Consider the following 19,323-nt stretch of genomic DNA (forward strand, 5'->3'; position numbering starts at 1 on the left):
GCTATCCCTGAGCAAAGCCATAGCCCCTCTATCTGGACCATCTTCAACCTTGAAGCGTCCCTGATCTTACAAAGCAAAAGAAAACCCCAGCCTGGAGGTTCACACCTTCCAGGAAAATGAATGCATTAATATGAGCAGCTCCTTCAAGGCTAGAGGGCCTGTGGGAGGAGATTGGTGTAATTATAAATCAATCTAGCATCACGCTTAGACCTCATAAGCTTAAACTCCTCCAGCGTTGCAGCTATTCCACCCCTGTCAGTCCACACACCTCAGTGCCCGTGATGGTAACCAAGAGCAGATGCTGAAAAGCTATTGCAAACAGATGCTGATCTAATGAATGTGTTGAGGCTGGGGCAACAGGGCATGGAAAAGATAAGCAGGTGTCAACATTGCATCACCTGTGACACCATCCATCACGCTGTCAGGCTGAGACAGCCTGCATCCAGATGGCATTTAATCCAGCAATGAGGGACTCCAGCCTGCATCAACATGCACCACGGTGGTGCCAGCCACTTGAATCTGAAAAGGACTGATAGGGGTGGGAGAGGAAGGTACATGACTGTGGTTTGGAAGGGGAGTCTGCCTCTCTTCCTGCACTGGCTCAAGGAGGAAGCCTGGATGACAGCAGAAGGAGAGACGTGCAACCGCTTGAGATGTTCCGGAGAGACATGTGGTTCACCGCTGGTACAGACCTTCCTCTCCCAGAGCAGCTCAGGTAATAAAAGCTGCACAAACACTGCCTGCAGTGCAAGGGGATTGGGAAGTTAATCATTTGGTGGGGGGGAAGCTTAGAAAGAAGACGAAAACTTGGGAATAAATATCTTTTATCCCAGAGTGGCATCCTGTGTCTCACTGGAGAAAGACGACAGCTCTGAGCCCAATCCTGTGCTGCATCAGATGGGGCACCTCGGTAAATGATAATCCACACTGGTATAAATCAGATGGGAAGGGAGAGAAAAAATGAAGCTAATATTCCCAGAATAGCTGGGACTTGGAGGTTATTAACCCCTATTTTCTCATTAAATTCTAGCTTAGGCAAACACTTTTCACTCATCTAATATAACCCAGAGAAATGAGTCCCTTCTCCTTCCAATCTGCAACTGTCAAGAGTATTGCTGGGCTGTTACCCTACTGCAGGGAGAGCAGCATTCTTCTCCTGGGTGTATCAATGTATGATAGACCGGACACCTCCCCTGTGCCCTTTCCCAGCCTTGGCTGTTCGTTCCCATCCCCTTGCCATCTATCCCTTGTGTGAGCACAAATCTGTGCCCACATAAGTGCCATGCAGCAAACCTGATCCAGCTGGAAACTGAAACACTGAAAAGAACATGTATTATTCCAGCCCCTGCAGTTTTCCAAACCCATCAGTGAGGGGTGCACAAGGGGATGCAGTGATACAGAACAGTGTCTAAGAGGATGGAGTCAGGGTTTTTTTGCAGCGGATCATGCTGCTTGGACCACACATCAAATCAGAGCACAGCAGCGCAGGGATGCTGCAGGTATAGACTCAGAAGAGCCAGGGACCACGCCACCACCACAAAGAACAAAACCTCCTTTTTAGTACTAAAACCAACAGGAAAGATCATGTTGGTCACTTCCAGCTCCCTGTTGCCACAGGCACCTTTAATGCAGGGGATCTGCAGAGCATCCACTACTTGCACTGTGACACATGGTCCCTGCAAAGCATTTCCCAAGATCATAGGATCATTAGGGCTGGAAAGGACCTTAAGATCCCCCAAAGATCTACAGTATGAGGCTAAAAGCTGCAAAATGCAGTATGCCACAGGATGAGGGAGAGTTGCCAACACCAGTTCCTTCCAACAGCCAGTTAATTTATCAGGTAGTAATTCATTAGGTCTTAATACACAGAGCGGTTTCGGAGCAATGGGAACTTAGTAACACTCCACGTACACTTTCTATGGCATGCCAGCAATGTGGTACCCTCTAGATTTGTTATGTTAATACCCTGCTCTCCATCTGAGATTATCAAAAGGCAAGTGCTGTCACACAGCAAAACAATTACAGTTGGGGATGGATGGGTGTGACTGGTGCTCATTGCTCACGCACTATTGGGAGGACACTCGAAAGGATGCTGAAAACTTAAGGGGAAAAATAAGGATTTTATCATTTTTCTTCTGATCCATTTATGAAATCTCTCCCAGTTGGGACTCTGGGCCAGATTCTTCCTCTAAGAATATGCTGGAGTCATGTCATGGATTTCTACAGAATGCCTCCAGCCCAGGATGAAGCAAAGAAGGTGGGAATCTGCCCTTCCCTCTTTAACATAGGCTGCCCTCAAAAGCTGCAAGCCCTAGGGAATAGGGCAGTGTGGGAGTGCTTCTGAGCCTGCAGGCAGGGCCTACAGTCCTAGACTGGCTTCAGGAAGAGCTGCTTTAGTTTTCAAGCTCCTAATTGCACTAATTGAGCTTCTGCAATTTGCTGGAGTTAACCCTCCCTTTCCCACTGTGGGAGGCCAAAACCTCGCTGCTGCTTTGGTTTTGCAGGGCAACAAAGGGGAGAAAGAAACTGTTGTGTCTCCCGGACCTCTCAGGGTCTCCCTTTGATTGCAGTATTTCCTACCAGTGTCAGCATTTGTGATATTAATGATCAAGACAACAGGTCATTAAAAACCTATTCGGGAAGGGGATTGCAGCCACATAAGGAAGGATTAGAGCCCCGCCGTTATTAAGGAGTGAATATTCACCCTGCCTAATTAAAGGGATCTTTGCCTAATAGTGGGAACACTGCTCCTTCAACTCCCCTCTGGCAGGAAGGCTGTGGAATAATTTTATCACCCTCCTATATATCCAAAGAAATATCTGACAAAGAAGCTGGTTTTCTGCATCTGAGATGCCCACTCCATAACATGAAAGCGATGCTGCTTGGGGAATCAGGGGCTGCAGCCTGATGAGGTTCATAGAGAGATTTCAGCCAAGGGGGACTGGTGGCTAAGGAAAAGAGGACCTTTAATTTCAGTATCCCTTCATTTTCTTTTTGTGCTAATTGGATTAAGATTGCAATTGGTTGGAGGTGTGCTTTTGCATGAGTGAGATAAAGATGCACAAAGAAGCATTTTGTTGATTGGAGAGTAAATGCAAAAAGGAGAGGATGAAGAGGCCGTGGTGGCTGAAAGAGCAATCACATCCATGGCTTCTTCCCTGGGCTTGGGGAAAGCAAGAGCTTTCTAATCAGAACTGTGAACCTGATCTTACCCCAGGGTCTGGAGAGGTGGGAAATCCCTTTTCTTTGTCAAGAAGAACCATTCATACAAGGTGAAGTCCTGCGTAAGTAAGCTGTTCAGTTTCTCATGCCCATGCTACCTATAGGGAAACTTGGAGGTGAAGGAAAAAGGGCTCCTATAACCATAGTCCCCATTGCCCCCTCAGTACAGCCTCTACCAGAGCTGCTCCCAATTTACAGCATCTTCCCGTATCGCCAGTCCAAGAGGTCGATAACCATCAGTTATTTGATACGCAAAGAAAACAGATTCCAGCTCACTCTCTCTTGCTCTCCTGGACCCCAGAATGACCCTGCTTCACTTAATTCATCCAACTCCAAGCCCATCCTCACCTACACAGCTTAGAGCAACCTGTGTTCTCCAAACGAATTCCTTGACCGTGGGGGTTCCCAAATCTGCTCCCAGTTCACGTATTGCTCTGCTGAGCAGCCAGCTGCGTGCTGGGCTGCATCAAAAGCATGACCAGCAGGTTGAAGGAGGTGATCCTGCCCCTCTGCTCTGCTTTCCTGAAGCCCCACTTGCAGCACTGTGTGCAGTTCTGGTGTCCTCAACATAAGAAGGTGTTGTGGTTTAAACCCAGCTGGCAGCCTAGAAACACACAGCTGCTCTCTCACTTTCCTTCCCCTTCCTCCTCCTGCTCCCAGAGCGATGGGGAGGAGAACGGAAAGAATGTAACTCCCATGGGTTGAGAGAAGAGCAGCCCAGTAACTAAGGTATAACACAAACCACTGCTGCTGCCACCAATGATAATAATGATAAGGGAAGTAACAAGGGAAGAGAATACAACAGCTCAGCACCCACCGACCAATACCCAGCCTGACCGAGCAGTGATCCAGCCCTTCTGGGTGACTGCCCCCAGTTCCACATCCTGGGCATGACGTGCTGTGGTATGGAATACCTCTTTGGCTAGTTTGGGTCAGGTGTCCTGTCTCTGCTTCCTCCCGGCTTCCCCTCCTCCCTAGCAGAGCATGAGGCTCACAAAGTCCTTGGTCAGAGTAAACATGACTGAGCAGTAACTAAAAACATCGGTGTTATCAGCACTGTTCCCAGGCTGAAAGTCAAAAACACAGCACTGCGCCAGCTACTAAGAAGGAGAAAAATGACTGCTACTGCTGAACCCATGACAGAAGGACATGGAGCTGTTGGAGCAAGGCCAGGAGGCCACGAGGATGATCAGGGGCTGAAGCACCTCCCATATGGAGACAGGCTGAGAACATTGGGGCTGTTTAGCATGGAGAAGTGAAGCTGCGTGGAGACCTCAGAGCAGCTTCCAGTGTCTGAAGGGGGCTACAGGGATGCTGGAGAGGGACTCTTCGTCAGGGACTGTAGTGATAGGACAAGGGGTGATGGGTTCAAAGTGAAACAAGGGAAGTTCAGGTTAGGCATGAAAAGCACAATGAAAAAATACAATATTATTATGACTACTTTCCCTGCCAGAGATGAAGGTAAGGAAGGTAAATCATTGGCATAACAGAGGCCTTTAAAAAGCAAGCCTCTGTACCCATTTGGTTGCGGATTGCTAGCAAATGCCTTGCCAGGCTCTCTGCAGTGAACTACCTCACCACCACACGGAGAAAGAGTCAAAACAAAAAGCCTCTATTTATTATAAAACTTTAATTGGCTTTAAAGAATGACTGTCGTGCTGTCTGACGCTTTCAAGTGTTCTGTACAGGAGGAGACATAAAGCATGAATCATTGCACTTGTTTTTCAGCATCTTTCTTGCCACGTTTGCTAATTATTTAATCTCCCATGTCAGAAGTGGGACTTTTGCTCCTTTTTCTGCTCTTTTTTTTCCTTTCCGATTTTCTCCTGCATTAGAATATAGCATGGGTCTTGCCTTGGTGCATTTTAGGCACAGATGGCACTGATCTGGAGGGGCCAACAAGAGGGAGGGATTCAGAAAGGGGTTAAACACATGAATGGTTGGGAAATAACCCACAGCAATTCAACAAGACAGTCCAACATAACTTACTGCATCAGTTCCTCATCTTGACAAAAGCTAAGTGTCTAGGCACCAGGTCCACTCTCTGCTCTTATCTCGTTCCCATAAGCATCTCCTACTGACCGTGTTGGATATGGGATACTTGCCCCAAGCTGGGAGAGCCTCTCATTAATCTGTTTGCCTGTTAGTCTGGTCAGCTCCAGGCTCACAGATCCCTATATGCACATGGGCCCTGTGATAAGTAACCAAGAGATGTTCATAGAATCATAGTCATACAGTGGTTTGAGCTGGAAAGCACCTTAAAGCTCATCCAGTTCCAACCCCCAGCCACAAGCAGGGACATCTTCCACTAGAGCAGCTTGCTCCAAGCCCCATGTTTGTTGATCAGCACCAAAGATGTGCTGCTTTGTTGGGACAGAGCAGCTGCTCCTCTCCATTTAGAAGAAAAGGGGTTCTCCCTGCAGAATAGGGGCAACAACACAGCATTTTCTACTGCACCCATCACTGTCTTAATACACGTACACTCTTCTTTTCATCCCTGTGACAAGGTCCTCCACATGGAGCGAAATCAGCCAAAAAACCTGCATCCACTAGAAATGGATAGAAGATTTCAGAGAGGAAAAGTATATTTTTTTCTAGCCTGCAGCACTGAAACAGACGTCCTAAAATAATTCAAGATACCCTGGGGGTAAGCTGCTAGAAAAGCCCATACAGACAGATGGACAGAAGTCATAGCCATGTCTTTATATACTGTAAAAGATTACTAACAAAATCCTCCAAAAGCCAAACCCGCAGATTTTCAGCTAAAAGTTACAGATGCTGATGTAGGGTCTATCTTTGGGACAGAAAACAAACAAGTTACACCAGCCCCTTGCAGAAAGTGGGGCTCAGCAGTGTCTCTGCTGCTCTGTGGCACAGTAAGTGTCCTCCTCAGCAAACACAGACCTTAAAAACAGAAATAAGAGTGAAGACCACAGCAATGCAGCAAGATCTCATCCACTGTCCCACACTTTCGGGCAGGACCTGCAGGGTATCAACAGCTTTCTACTTGTCCTGGAAAACTGGGCTTTTTCCTCTGTCTCTAGCTCCCAAGGGCTGGCATCCTGAGGGATGCTCCCCTCTACCAGGCTGCATGCCCATGCTGTGATTTATCTCCTGGCAGCAGAGCAACATGGCACAGTGGCTTCTGATGCACACATCACCCTCCTGGAGAGATACATCTTGGAAGGGGAGATGAAAGCATCGCCTGGGATGCTCACTTGTGGTCTGGGGCCACTGCATGGTGCCTCTGAAAGCTGCCACCATTTTTAAGCACGGGAGCTGGGAGGTGGGAAAGGAGGAAGAAGAGTCTCAGATGTTAGTGGAGAACAAATAATAATACCCCTAATAAGGCTGCATAATTTTATGGATCCTGCTTCCTCATCTTCAAAGGGCATCCCCCAGCTTTTGGCAAGCCCCTGTGAAGCAGAAGCTAGTCACCAGCCCTGTGCCAGCTCAGAGTTTAGCACTAGTGAGATTGAAGGTGCCCATTGATAGCATTCAAATGTTAGAATACAAATGTCAGCTGCCAGTGGGGACTGCTCACCATGGGAAGGAAACCTGTGCAAGGAGCAGCCCGAATTATGGGTGCTTTGGAGGAAGAGATTGGAACTGCTTTAAGTAATAACCAAGCACCTTGTTATGAGTGCTGCAAGGAAACTGCTCAGCTTCATGTAGGATGGTGGCAGAGCATCATCTGTGTCATGGTTTGACCAAAACCAGACAATGTGTCCCCTTCTCCCCAGTGTATAAGAGCAGCTTTGATGCCTCCTTTTCCTCTCCATCAACCCTCTGTACCTCCCTTTTAGCCATCAGAGGGTCCAGCCCAGTGCTCACCCAGGTGAGAGCTTTATGTTCCTCAAGCAGAAAGGTCCAGGTCATCTCTTCCCACCGAGCTGAGGTTCCCCAGTCTCTCCATCACCCCCCTCCAGGGACTTCAACCAGAAGGGCTGAGGATGCTTCTGTGCTGGAAGGACAAGAAACTGGCCACACACAGGACCTTTGCAAGGTAGTCTTTTTGCAATCACAGCCTTAAGGTGTGCTCAACCTGACACCCAAATACATCTGAAGAAGGGATTCCAGCACCCATGAAGCCTCTCCAGGTATCACAGCCCTCCTCAGACACTTCATAGACAGTGCAAACAATGTGCAAAGGGTTATCGGCGAGTTGCTGCTGGGGCAACTTAGTGACCCATGCAGGCAATCAGCTTATGATATGAGGGATAGGATCATGTTGGCTGAGCAGGCACAGCTGCTAATGTTATTCTTGTTCATCAGGATACTTAATCCGACTTCTTTTTTGTAATAAAACTAAATCCTCAATGACTATTTGCCTGAGGCTTTAGTTAGAGCAGCTAATGGGGCCGTCACGTGAACTGAACTCTCAGTATGCAGTAGTGAACAGTAGCGAGATAGCCAAACTCCACTAGGGAGGGCAGGGAAAACCCAAATGTGGGAGGAGAAAAACACATGCAAAATGCTCTTCTGTGATTGTAGAGCGTTGTGAAACTTCAGGATGAATGGGTGTGAGAAGAACCGATAAATCCATATACAGAGAGAGGTCAGGAATCACTATAACTCTTAGAAAGTCCTAAACACCAGTGTCACAAGCCCTGGGGATGGGAAATGGGGCAGGCTGGAGTTAAATGGGAGCAGAGCTCATACGAGCAAGCTACTGGGCAAAAGCAGAAGCACATCCCTATTGCCTCATGAGCAAGAGCTCATGGCTGCGGGTCACCCCAAAGGCAGGATGTGCCAGCAGTCCCAAACCCTGCGATGGTGCTGGGATGTGGTGCAGAGATAGTTTGTGACTGCTTCCTTCCCCCCAGACACACAGACGCGCCAGGTCTTGGCACAGAGCAGCAAACCTCATTCAGGAGACAGCATAGAGCACGTGCATCCTGGAACTGGTGCCAGGAGCTGAGTGCTGGCACCATCCCACTCCACAAAGCCATGTCCACAAAGCCATGCCCCGGGTGCTGTCTGCACCCTCCTGGCTTTGCAGGAAGCCATGCACCCACTGATCACCTGCAGTCCCATTACACCCACCAGCCAAAGAGACCACAGGGAGCCCTGGAAAGGGTTTAAAAGTTTAAAACCTTGAAAGACCTCGGGAAGAGGAGTGTCAAAGGGCTAAAAAAAACTGGGGCTGTTGAGCCTGGAGAAGAGAAGCTGCATGGAGACCTCAGAGCAGCTTCCAGTGTCTGAAGGGGGCTACAAGGATGCTGGAGAGGGACTCTTCATCAGGGACTGGAGTGATAGGACAAGGGGTGATGGGTTCAAACTGAAACAGGGGAAGTTCAGGTTGGAGATAAGGCAGAAGCTCTTTCCTGTGAGGGTGCTGAGGCGCTGGCACAGGGTGCCCAGAGAAGCTGTGGCTGCCCCATCCCTGGCAGTGTTCAAGGCCAGGCTGGACACGGGCTTGGAGCAAGCTGCTCTAGTGGAAGGTGTCCCTGCCCATGGCAGGGGCTAGAACTGGGTGAGCTTTAAGGTCCCTTTCTACCCAAACTATTCTATGATTTTATATCCAAACCCAAAGCAGGAGTTGTTACCATGCAATCATTTTTTGTAGCTTATTTTCTTGTTTTGTTTGCAGCCCCCTATTATCCCTCTCTGTGAGCAGCCAGAGCAATTCACACCTGATTTACTTTGGGCACAGCATCCCTCTGAGCCAAGTCCTGTGCCCATCCCTCAATGCCACATAAGTCCTGCAGCCAACAAGTTCCCAAGGCATGCATAGCACACAAAAGAAAGAAAAGAAATGCTGGAAGATTAGACCCTGAGCTGAAACTAATTGTTCAATAAGCCATGAACAATATAGCGTTCGTGTGGTTTGCTTCCCGGCCTTTCATCTGCAGGAAGGAAAAATAAACAGTACAGGAGAAGGGCAGGAGGTGCCAAGAGCCACAACGGGGTTAGAATCAGAGGCACAGGCAGGAGGGGCAGTGTCTGAACCAGGATGGCATTCAGAGCAGCCCTGCAGAGAAGGATTTGGGGGTGTTGGTCGATGAGAAAATGAACATGAGCCGGCTTCAGTGTGCGCTCACAGCCCAGAAAGCAACCGTATCCTGGGCTGCATCCAAAGGAGCGTGACCAGCAGGTCCAAGGAGGTGATCCTGCCCCTCTGCTCTGCTCTCGTGAGACCTCACCTGGAGCATTGTGTGCAGTTCTGGTGTCCTCAACATAAAAAGGACATGGAACTGTTGGAACAAGTCCAGAGGTGGCCACGAGGATGATCAGGGGCTGGAGCACCTCCTGTATGAAGACAGGCTGAGGAAGTTGGGGCTGTTCAGCCTGGAGAAGAGAAGGCTGCATGGAGACCTCATAGCAGCCTTCCAGTATCTGAAGGGGGCCTGCAGGGATGCTGGGGAGGGACTCTTCATTAGGGACTGTAGTGATAGGACAAGGGGTGAGGGGTTTAAGCTGAAACAGGGGAAATTCAGGTTAGATATAAGGAAGAAATTCTTTACTGTGAGGGTGGTGAGGCACTGGCACAGGTTGCCCAAAGAAGTGGTGAATGCTCCATCCCTGGTGGTGTTCAAGGCCAGGTTGGACAGGGCCTTGGACAACATGATCTAGTGTGAGGCATCCCTGCCCATGGCAGGGGGTGGAACTCATGATCTCAAGGTCCTTTTCAAACCAAACCATTCTTTGATTCTATACTGCTTCCTCTTAGTCCCATAACATTACTGCCTGCTCTCATGGGTGAGCTACTTTACCGAGTAGCTGTCAGTCCTTTGGTCAAAGACGGGTTTGATTCTGCCTGGAGTAAATCAACAGCATGATTCCCAAGCTAACAACATCTGAGTCTAGCCCACAAAGCAGATGAGAAACAAGACCTTCCATTCAAGGCTATTATTCAGGCAACATCATCATCTCATTCAGATGAGATTAATTGACAGGAATAAAAAGGAATATGGTGATAACTCCGGACATATAGAACATTTTTATTCATGCTGGGAAGAAGCCCAGATGTAATAGAGTTGCTCAGACACCCCCCATCTCTTGCCCCTCCTCACTGCAGTCAGCACCATCAGCAATTTTCTCTCCTGATCCCTAATAAACTAAGGGCAGGCCGGGATCTGGGGCACCCAATGAGACAGCATCCTATCAGATTGCTGGTTGTTGCATGACTACAGAAATTAACCATCTACCCAACATATGGGTCCCAAAGAGTTTCCTGCAGAGCTCGCTCCTCCCTCCAACCTCCATCCCCCAAGCAGGATAATCCCCTTATTGTTATTTAGAGACACAGAGATGGGTCTGATCCACAGCGCCAAAATCCCCGTGTCTGGAAAGGACTGAGGAAGAGAAGAGATTAGAGATTCACCTCGCATGAAGGGGAAGAACTGAAGAGTCAGATCCAGACTGCCCTGAAATCTGTGAGCATCTGAAACTTGGATCCTAACCCAAACTTCTCAGATGCAGCCTGGCTCCATCATCATGTTGTGTGTCCGTATGATGGACTTGCTGCGACTTAGCAACTAAGAGCTGAGTGCTTCTATGAGCTTGAAGCTTAAGGAAGGAAAAAGATGATCAGCTTCAAAGCAGGGACAAACACTGAAGAGTTCAGGCACGTGAAACCTAGATATAAGGAGGAAATTTTGGTGGGGAAACACTGCAACAGGTTTCCCAGAGAGGTTGCAGGTGCCCCATCCCTGGAACATTCAGGGTCAGGTTGGGTGGGTCTTTAAGCAGCCTCATCTAGTTGAAGATGTCCTTGCTCACTATAGGTGTGTTGGACAAGACAACCTTTAAAGGTCCTTTCCAACCCAAATTACTCTATGATTCTATGAAATGAAGCAGGGCATAATCTCCCTGGTCAGGGGAGCATTTGTGTTACCAACCCTGGGGCTCATGCATGGGTTAGTGACTCCAAGCTAAAGGTAAAGCTTCCTGCACTGGACCTGAACTGGGGTGTCCAGCTTTCCCCTATGAGTAAATGCATAGCACAATCCAGACCAAGTAAAATTACTACAAGCCTTCAGCTCCCAGAGAAGCTTCCCAGTGAATGGCAGGGAGGCAACAACACGGCTTTACACAAGCACATGGGCAATGGGATTACCTGCACCATATCCCCCAGTACATCAAACACAATGCTGCCCAACTGGGTGGAATATAGTCAAGGCAACTGGAAGGACATATCACTGATGGAGCAGTCACAGTGTTAAAACAGGACCAGCATCTTTGTGTCAAGATTGAGATTGCCAAACGTTTTCTCTCCAAACACAGTCCTAACCCACTGCCTGCTCATGTGGCATAAAGAAGGAGAATAGGACCCAAAGATGCCCAAAGATGGGCTACGCTAGCCCAGTGCAATCCTGCCCTCTCTCCTGCTTCATGTGCTAGAGACAACCAGGAGGCCAATCCCAGGTTGACCAGTTGGAACCTAAAAGGGAAGCAGGGGAGAACTCAGTGCTGCAGCATCTGCCTGTGTGAGATACTTCATCATCTGAAGAGAAATGCACAGGCAACCTGATCAGCTTTAAGCAGGAGGGATGATGTCTTACAATATACTGAGACTGGATGGGGCACCAGCTCACCTTCCACAGTCTCATCATTTGGGATGTTTTACTGCAGAGCAGAGTCTTTCAGATGCTGCCTCCCACAGAATTAATTTTTCTTCCTTTCACACGTGGTCTTGGTGCCACCATAAAATTGCCAGGCAAAGAAAAACCAACTTTAATTGCTTCTCAGAGCCTGTCATTCCTTAAAACCAAGAAATCCTGGGTTGCTTTGCTCACACTCCAAAATCAGTGTAAGGTCAGATCCAGAGGGAAATGAAACCCAGTGAAAACTTACTTTCTGTCTTCCAACCTAGAAATTCCATCAATATGCCCCAAGGCAGCCAGGAATACCTGGGATATGAGGGCTGGGCTCTAGGGCCTTTGGGGAATACCTTGCAGCCGTTTGGAAGTGGGATGCCAATACACTGCTCTGTGCTGTTCCTGATTCAGTGCCCTGAAGAACACATACTCCTCGATGGATTTTTCCACCTCTCCTGGGACTGCATGGCTGAGGCAAACCCAACTCTTCTGTCTCCCCAGCTGCCGTGCCTGTAACCCCAAATCCTTCCATGAATCAGCATTATCGACGTGCTCGTTGTGGCAGCAGAATTAACTGCAGGGGTGATTTTACCAGCGCAACACGTCAATCCCGTTTTCTATTATTAGGCATCTGTGTGCTATGTTCATTGATCCTGGGCACTAAATTTCCTCAGGGGTTAACAACACTTTCATCACACAGCCAAAAATCCATGGAAGCTTAAAGAATACTCAAGTGCAAGATTCCCAGAGGTCCCTGGGGCCCGTGTTTTCTTCAGTTTACACAGACACATCAATAGATCTCCTTAATTTCATTTCATTATTCCTCCTGTATAGGATGTTTCTTCCCCCTACATTGGCTTGAAGGACAGGAAGATACACTGCCCCACTCATTAGGTGTGCCTTACATTTTCTGAGCCAATCTTCAAGCCCACAGTGAAAATATATTTAATTCCTTTGGTTTCCACAGCAATGAAATGTAAATTTTAAGGTCTCTTGTGGATGCAACGTGCGATTCCAAAGGGATCCTGTTAGAAACGTCTAATTAATGTCCTATTACAAAATGAGATCCAGTGAATATCCCCATTAGCTAAGCAAAGATGGGCAAATTTTAATATGCAAAATCAACAGTGAATAGGTAAATGAAGGCTAAATGAACAGTCCAGAGTAGATAAGAAGAGCAGACAGATACCAGGTATCGAGATGGGAGATCACTTGGAGATGCGGTAATAGAGGCAAACTGTAGCCTGGCACTACAGGTAGATGACTAATGGATGGGTCATCAGATGCAAAATGGACACTGCAACCTTGACCTGTCCTGGCTCTTAATCCTTGCTCACAAAGGCCACTTGAACACCAGATCAGGCTCACAAGGAGAGGCTGGGTAAAAAGGAAAGAAACATCTACAGGAGAGGAGATGCTCCCCAGAAATGGGTATCATTCCGGTCATCATCCTGATGCCTTAAAACCAAGCCCTGGGATCTCACTCAAGTACCAGCATCGTGTAAAGAAGGTTTAATGAAGTAGTGAACATTATATTGGTGGTTTTTTGCAGCAATTTTGCTGCCACGGTGCAACCCTAAACCCAGTAGGGTTCTTCTTGCTTCTGCAAAGTTACACCAGAAGATATGAAAATCAAAATCTGGCCCATTAGAGCTCACATTTACCTTCTGTGCAGAATGCATTTTTCTTGCATCTTCTCCAGCTAACAAGCAGATAGAAAGGGTGAGACACTGACAGCAGTAAAGACAGGAACAGTAGCTAAACGATGGCTAATGGGCAGCTGATCGAGTAGAAGGACAGATGCAGAAGGAGATTAATAGAATAGATAAACAGGCATCAGACCCCAATCTCCCAGCAATTATGGCCTGCTTGGGATACCCAAATCTTCTGCAGTTTAGCTTTCCAATAATTCCAGTTAAATTAGTTATTATCCCTCATTTGTGTTTGTCCCTGGAATTATTCTGGTGGCGTGGATCAAAGAAACACCACGGGCTTTAATGCAGCGTGTGCTTTTAAAAAGTCAAAGCATTAGAAAGTGCTCTCCACTCTAATGCATTCCCGTCTCGTGCCAGAAAGTAGATCTTTAACTTCTAATTAGTGCATTTCAGGATCTGTCCAAACAACCCTGCCATGTCTTTCCTTGCAAACACAAACAGATGAGATTCCCTTGGGAATCGGAGCCAGCTCAACACCTATCATGAGTAGCAGTGCTATCACAATTAATAAAGCATGAGCAGGCACTAAACAAGGCTGAATCCAGCTCTGTAACTGCAACACAGTTGTTTGTACTTGATTTTCCCCTTCCCAATGAGATTCACTAAAAAATTTCCTTCTGCAAGTGTACTAAAAAAAGAAGGAAGAAGATGGAAAAAAAAAAAATCTCGTTACATCTTTAATTTAAAACTCCATCAGTGGATAGAATATTTTATGGACTGATCACCTGCCAAATATTATCGTTTAAATCAAAGCTGCTCCAGAGTTCTGCATCAGCTGTGAAGGAGATAGAGTTTGAGGTTTTTTCCTCTGCTTCTGAAGCAGACACTGGCTCAGATATTGTACTGAAAATGGCCAGGAGAGTAGTGTACATGGAAGTGATAGTGAGATGGGTACATGAGAGAGGGTCTGACAGAATGAGCAGCTTGAGTCTTTGGCTGGAAGCAGCTCCCACAGAAGAGTTGGAGATCCACGTTGACCAGCCCATGCAAAGCAATCAGCAATTATTTTATATATAGATGTATATTTACATATACATCTATATATATCAGTGATGTGAAGCAAACAGATATGTGCATGGGCATCCACCAGCATCAGCTGCTGGTTGTAGATGTGTAAATGGGATGAGTCCCATCACCCATAGAATGATTTGGGTTGGAAGGGACCATAAAGATCACCCAGTTCTAACTGCCCTGTTCTGATTGTTGGGTCACAGACAGCAGTTTGACAACAACTGAAATGCAAGGAGACAGTGTTAAGGTATCTTACCAACCAAACTACAAGACTGTAGGGCCAAGAGAGGCACCTGTGGCAAAGGGATCTCCTCAAAAGGAAGAGGGGTAAATAACAGCAGCCTTGAGATCCCAAGGAAGAACGGTTTCATTCAGCAGAATGGCAACCTCCCCTTTCACCCACATATCCCCCAAAATATATTAGCAACAGTAAGGGTGATGCCTTTCAATCCCTAAACTCAATGCAAACCACAGCTTTACAGATGGAAAGGCATCAGCTGCAATAGAGAGTGATTTGGGGACAATAAGGAGGTTTGTTAGCTGTGACAATGTGGATAAAATGCTGGTACCACTCAAAGTTGAGAGGACCACAAAGAGGAATGTGGCCAGAGATCCGCTGTGCCCAGTCTGAGGAAGCTGTCAGGTCTAACTGCATAGAATCTTCCTCTGATTTTCAGTTTCTTCTGATTGCAAAGCTAATTTAGGAGACCAAGCCATATGCAAGTCCTAGACCATATGCATAGTAGGAAGGCCTGATTGGGAATCTGAAGCCAAACACCCTGCACTTCCCACCTTGCCTAGATTTGAGACCAGATCTGCCAGACCTCAAAGAACCTCTAGACCTTCAACGTCCAGAGGGTCCTCAAGCAAGAACAGCTTGGATTCATGGATCTATTTTAGGGTTGCCGCTTAAAAGACAAAACATTAAAGTTAGTTTTGAACAAACAGCTTTTTCCCATTCAGAATAAGTCTGTGTGGAGCTCAGTAGCTCCAACAAACCATGAGGCCCCAGTGCAACCAGAAAGGCTATCAGGAACTGCCCAGGGGACAGCCATTATCTGCTTTCTTACATGCAGAAGGCCCATAAACAAATTATTACACTTCAATGCCTGAATTTCACTAATTTGCAAGATGTTGATAATGACCAGGAATAATCGAAAATATCCCATCAAGCATTATTAGGATGGGGAACAGGGATTTTGAATGAACCATTTGCAAAGAGCCCAATTTCCCCCCTACATATCCGAGGCTTTGACAGTAAAACAAGCAAATAAACAACCTCAAACCATCTGAAGTCTTTGGCTAAAAAGACAGTGATTTCCATAGGAAACATTTACTATTTTCTGGATAATTCAACAACCTCCATAAAGCTTCTAAGGCTTATTTCATTGCTTTTTTAAATAATTACAGATGCTTTAATGGAGGCTCAGTAAAGCAAGCTTTATTCTAAATGCACACACAACAGACCTCTGGCCAAGTCTGAGCTGAGTCTCTAGTGTGAGGCATTCCTGCCCGTGGCAGGGGGCTGGAACTGGATATCTTAAGGTCCTTTCTAACCCAAACCATTCTATGAGAGGGGCAACCAGATGATGAAGCAGCTGTACAAGAATGGTCAAATCCTGTGTTTTATCCATTTGATCCGAGCAGGTTTTTCAACAGTAGCTGTTACAGGGAGAAGGGCAGGTTTAGACCCTTCTACTACTGTGGTTTCATGAGAACTGGGTGGCTACATCTGTAGTTAAGCAAATAAACCAGATCAGAGTTTATTCCCTCACCCCCCTATACCAGTTCATATCCATATTCCTACCAGCACGTGGGCTGCATCTAAGCTGCTGACTGGGAATGAACTCCAGCCCAAGCTACCCCTAAGCTTGCCTGAGCATCAAATGAGAGCTGGAAATCAAACTCTGAGGACAGCCGCAGACCAAAGCTTGTGTCCTGTGGACTTTCCATCCAGTCAAGCCAGGCTGATGGCCAGCACATCTATCTAGGCATCAGAATGGGTGGGAGACCCCAGCAAACCATCAGCAACATCAGATTTGGAGGTCAGCGCACTTAAGCGCCCATCTAAAATGACTCCAGCTGCTACGCCTGCCTTAACCTTCTGCCCAACCAGGTCTGACCTTAGCTATGGATTAATTGCTGAGGTGACCAGAAGGCCTGGGGCCAGCAGTGTCACTTCCACTAAGCAGATTGCCATGTCCCTTTATAGTCCTGGGAGAGCAGGTCAGGAGGACACAGCAGTTCCCAGCATCACTGGACCAACAAATATGCACACATAAGGAGGTACAGCAATGTTACCAAGCAGTTCATAATAGAGATTAATTAGCAGAGCCCTGATCAGAAACACACTGAAGGCGATGGGAAGACTTCTATCAACATGAGGAGGGATCTTGGATCAGACACTAAAAGACACATTCATATATTAGTGAGTTTTAGACACCTACATCCTTCCCTGCAGTATGCCTTCAAGCCCAGCCTCTAGCTGTTTCACAGCATAAAAAGAGCAGAGAAGCTGGAAAATCCATGAGAAGAAGTATCACTGATAAGGCTTGAGGTTTCAAGGAAAACTATCTGCAGCAGGACTGGATTTGCTGCTGCCTGTGAACTCAGGATCCTCCTGTCAAGGATGGAACCAGTGTGAAATCCCAGCTCCCACCTAAGTCACAGGAAAGTTTAGGGCTGAAATTATGAGCTGTTGTGCTCCATAGCTGGAAATTAGAGTTATGTGGGACTTCAGCTTCTGATCCAGAGCAAATCCCACACATTTGGGCTTCTGCTTGTGTTTGCTTAACTGGATTAAATGTCATGTTTGGAGATTCCCTGTGAGTGAGACTGGAAGGATTGTTCAGTGTCAGCACAGAGCCTTAGCTTTGAATTACTTTGAAATGAGCATGGCATTAAAAACACCCCTTGCAAAGCAAAAAAAATACATTAAATAAGCCCAACTAACACATTAAATAAGCCCAATTGAAGAATCCTGATTGAAGACAAAGCAGTCGCTGCGTTTCTCTTCTTTAACACGACAGCCCTCCATCAAAATCAATAAGCCCTCGTGGAAAGTTTTGACATGGAAACATGTTGCCTTGTTCCGAAAAAGAATCCACTGGAAAATTATGGATCTGCTTGGAAACGTGGTGCCAGCATGTGCCCAAGGCTAAAAGGAGGGCTTGAAAACGCCATGGAGCAGACACAGTCTGCTCTGGCACATCTGTGTCCTGTTGGAATTCACGTACCGCAGACTTGGGTCTCCCTTGCCTTAGATGGTGCTTACCTGCAGAAGAGGAGGAGAAAGTGGGGTGTTCTTCCTGTCGGATCTATTGTTGCTTTTCTTACACTGAAAAATACCTCTTTCAGATGAGAGACACCATGGGATTGGATCTGGAGATCCAGAGACAACTCAAACCTCATTTTTTATGTGATTTGTGGAGATCCCAGTATATGGATATAAAGCCCCCTCCAGAAAGCTCACAGCATCACGATGCTCATCACACTTGGTTTCTGATCATCATTTGCACAATGCACAGTTGTACAATAGAAGCAGCCAAGCAGGATTTGTCTCCCCAGCACAGGTCACCCATTCTTCCCTTTACCATCACTTGGCACATCCCATTAAACTGCAAAGCCCCCTAACACCATCCTCCAGGTCCCCCTGTTTTCTGCCTCTAAAAGCTGCCCCAACAGGAAGAGGCATTTCCATGTTCTCAGTAGGACAAGAGAGCTGGAATCACTCCTTCCATCCAGGATAAAGGAAAATGCAACATCCCATCCCATCCTTGGAGAGAGAGATTTAGCTGCTACCCATGTCCATGTATTCCTCCAGTGCTGGTCAGACCCCATTGGTTGGGACAGAAACAGGGTCCCCACACTCAAATCTTTCATTTCTTTTTAAAGAACTATTTAAAATCACTTCTCCTGAGTCTCTGGAGAAGGACTCATAAACCCTCACAGTAATACAAGGGGTCTGCAGACCTCATCTCCTGCTGCACATGCGCAAAGGGAATTTCTCAGTCCCTGCCTCCCCAAGCATGAACAGCTGGCCACTCATATATAAAACAAGTTCCTCTATGTGCAGCTCAGCTTATAAAGCCTCCTTCCTTGCGCTGCTCACCCAGCACACCTTTTCCTGCCAGCCCCATGTTGTGCAGTCTCTCTGGTGTCTTGTAACACGGTTGTGCTCACGCTGAGCTTTGCTCTAAGTGGCAGCACTGCTTTAGCTCTCCTGCACTCAGCCACCTGCTTCCATAAAACTCAAAACTCGGAGCCCCTTCCCTCCTGTCAGACCAGGTTGAAACCGAGATGATTTCCTAGGGCTTCTCTGTGCAAAGAGCAGCCACTGGTCCATGAGCTGCAATAGCTGCAAACTTTGTTGGCATAGAGAGTGAGTTGCAAAGGACCTTAAGATCATGGAGGTCCAATTCCCCTGGCATGGGCAGGGATGCCTCACACTAGACCATGTAGCCCAAGGCTCTGTCTAACCTAACCTTGAACACTGCCAGGGATGAAGCATTCACCACTTCTTTTGGCACCCTGTGCCAGCGCCTCAGCACCCTCACAGTAAAGAACTTCTTCCTTATCTCCAACCTGAACTTCCCCTGTTTCACTTTGAACCCATCACCCCTTGTCCTATCATTACAGTCCCTGATGAAGAGTCCCTCTCTGGCACCCTTATAGCCCCTTCAGATATTGGAAGACTGCTCTGAGGTCACCACACAGCTTCTCTTCTCCAGGCTGAACAGCCCCTATCCCTCCTACCAAGCCACTGAAGTCTTTGGATTCATACACCATGAGATCATGGCATGGATTCCTTAACTACTCAATGAGGTGCAATT

General features: G+C 47.1%; 1 protein-coding gene and 1 long non-coding RNA gene across 4 annotated transcripts in view; one reads left to right on the forward strand and one right to left on the reverse strand.

Moving 5' to 3' along the window:
• The window catches only part of PLXNA4 (plexin A4), a 467,834-nt gene that overhangs the window by 326,977 nt on the left and 121,534 nt on the right, over positions 1-19,323 (reverse strand). The gene's annotated exons all lie outside the window — the stretch shown is intronic.
• LOC134171747 (uncharacterized) overlaps positions 9,449-19,323 on the forward strand; it is a 369,803-nt gene continuing 359,928 nt past the window's right edge. Inside the window, exon 1 of the long non-coding RNA XR_009967724.1 lies at positions 9,449-9,755. This is a non-coding gene — a long non-coding RNA (uncharacterized LOC134171747). The remainder of the gene's footprint in view (positions 9,756-19,323) is intronic.

Source organism: Pezoporus occidentalis, unplaced genomic scaffold (assembly GCF_034315485.1).
Source record: "Pezoporus occidentalis ecotype Australia unplaced genomic scaffold, CSIRO_AGI_Poc_V1 ctg42, whole genome shotgun sequence".
NCBI classification, from domain to species: Eukaryota; Metazoa; Chordata; class Aves; order Psittaciformes; family Psittacidae; genus Pezoporus; species Pezoporus occidentalis.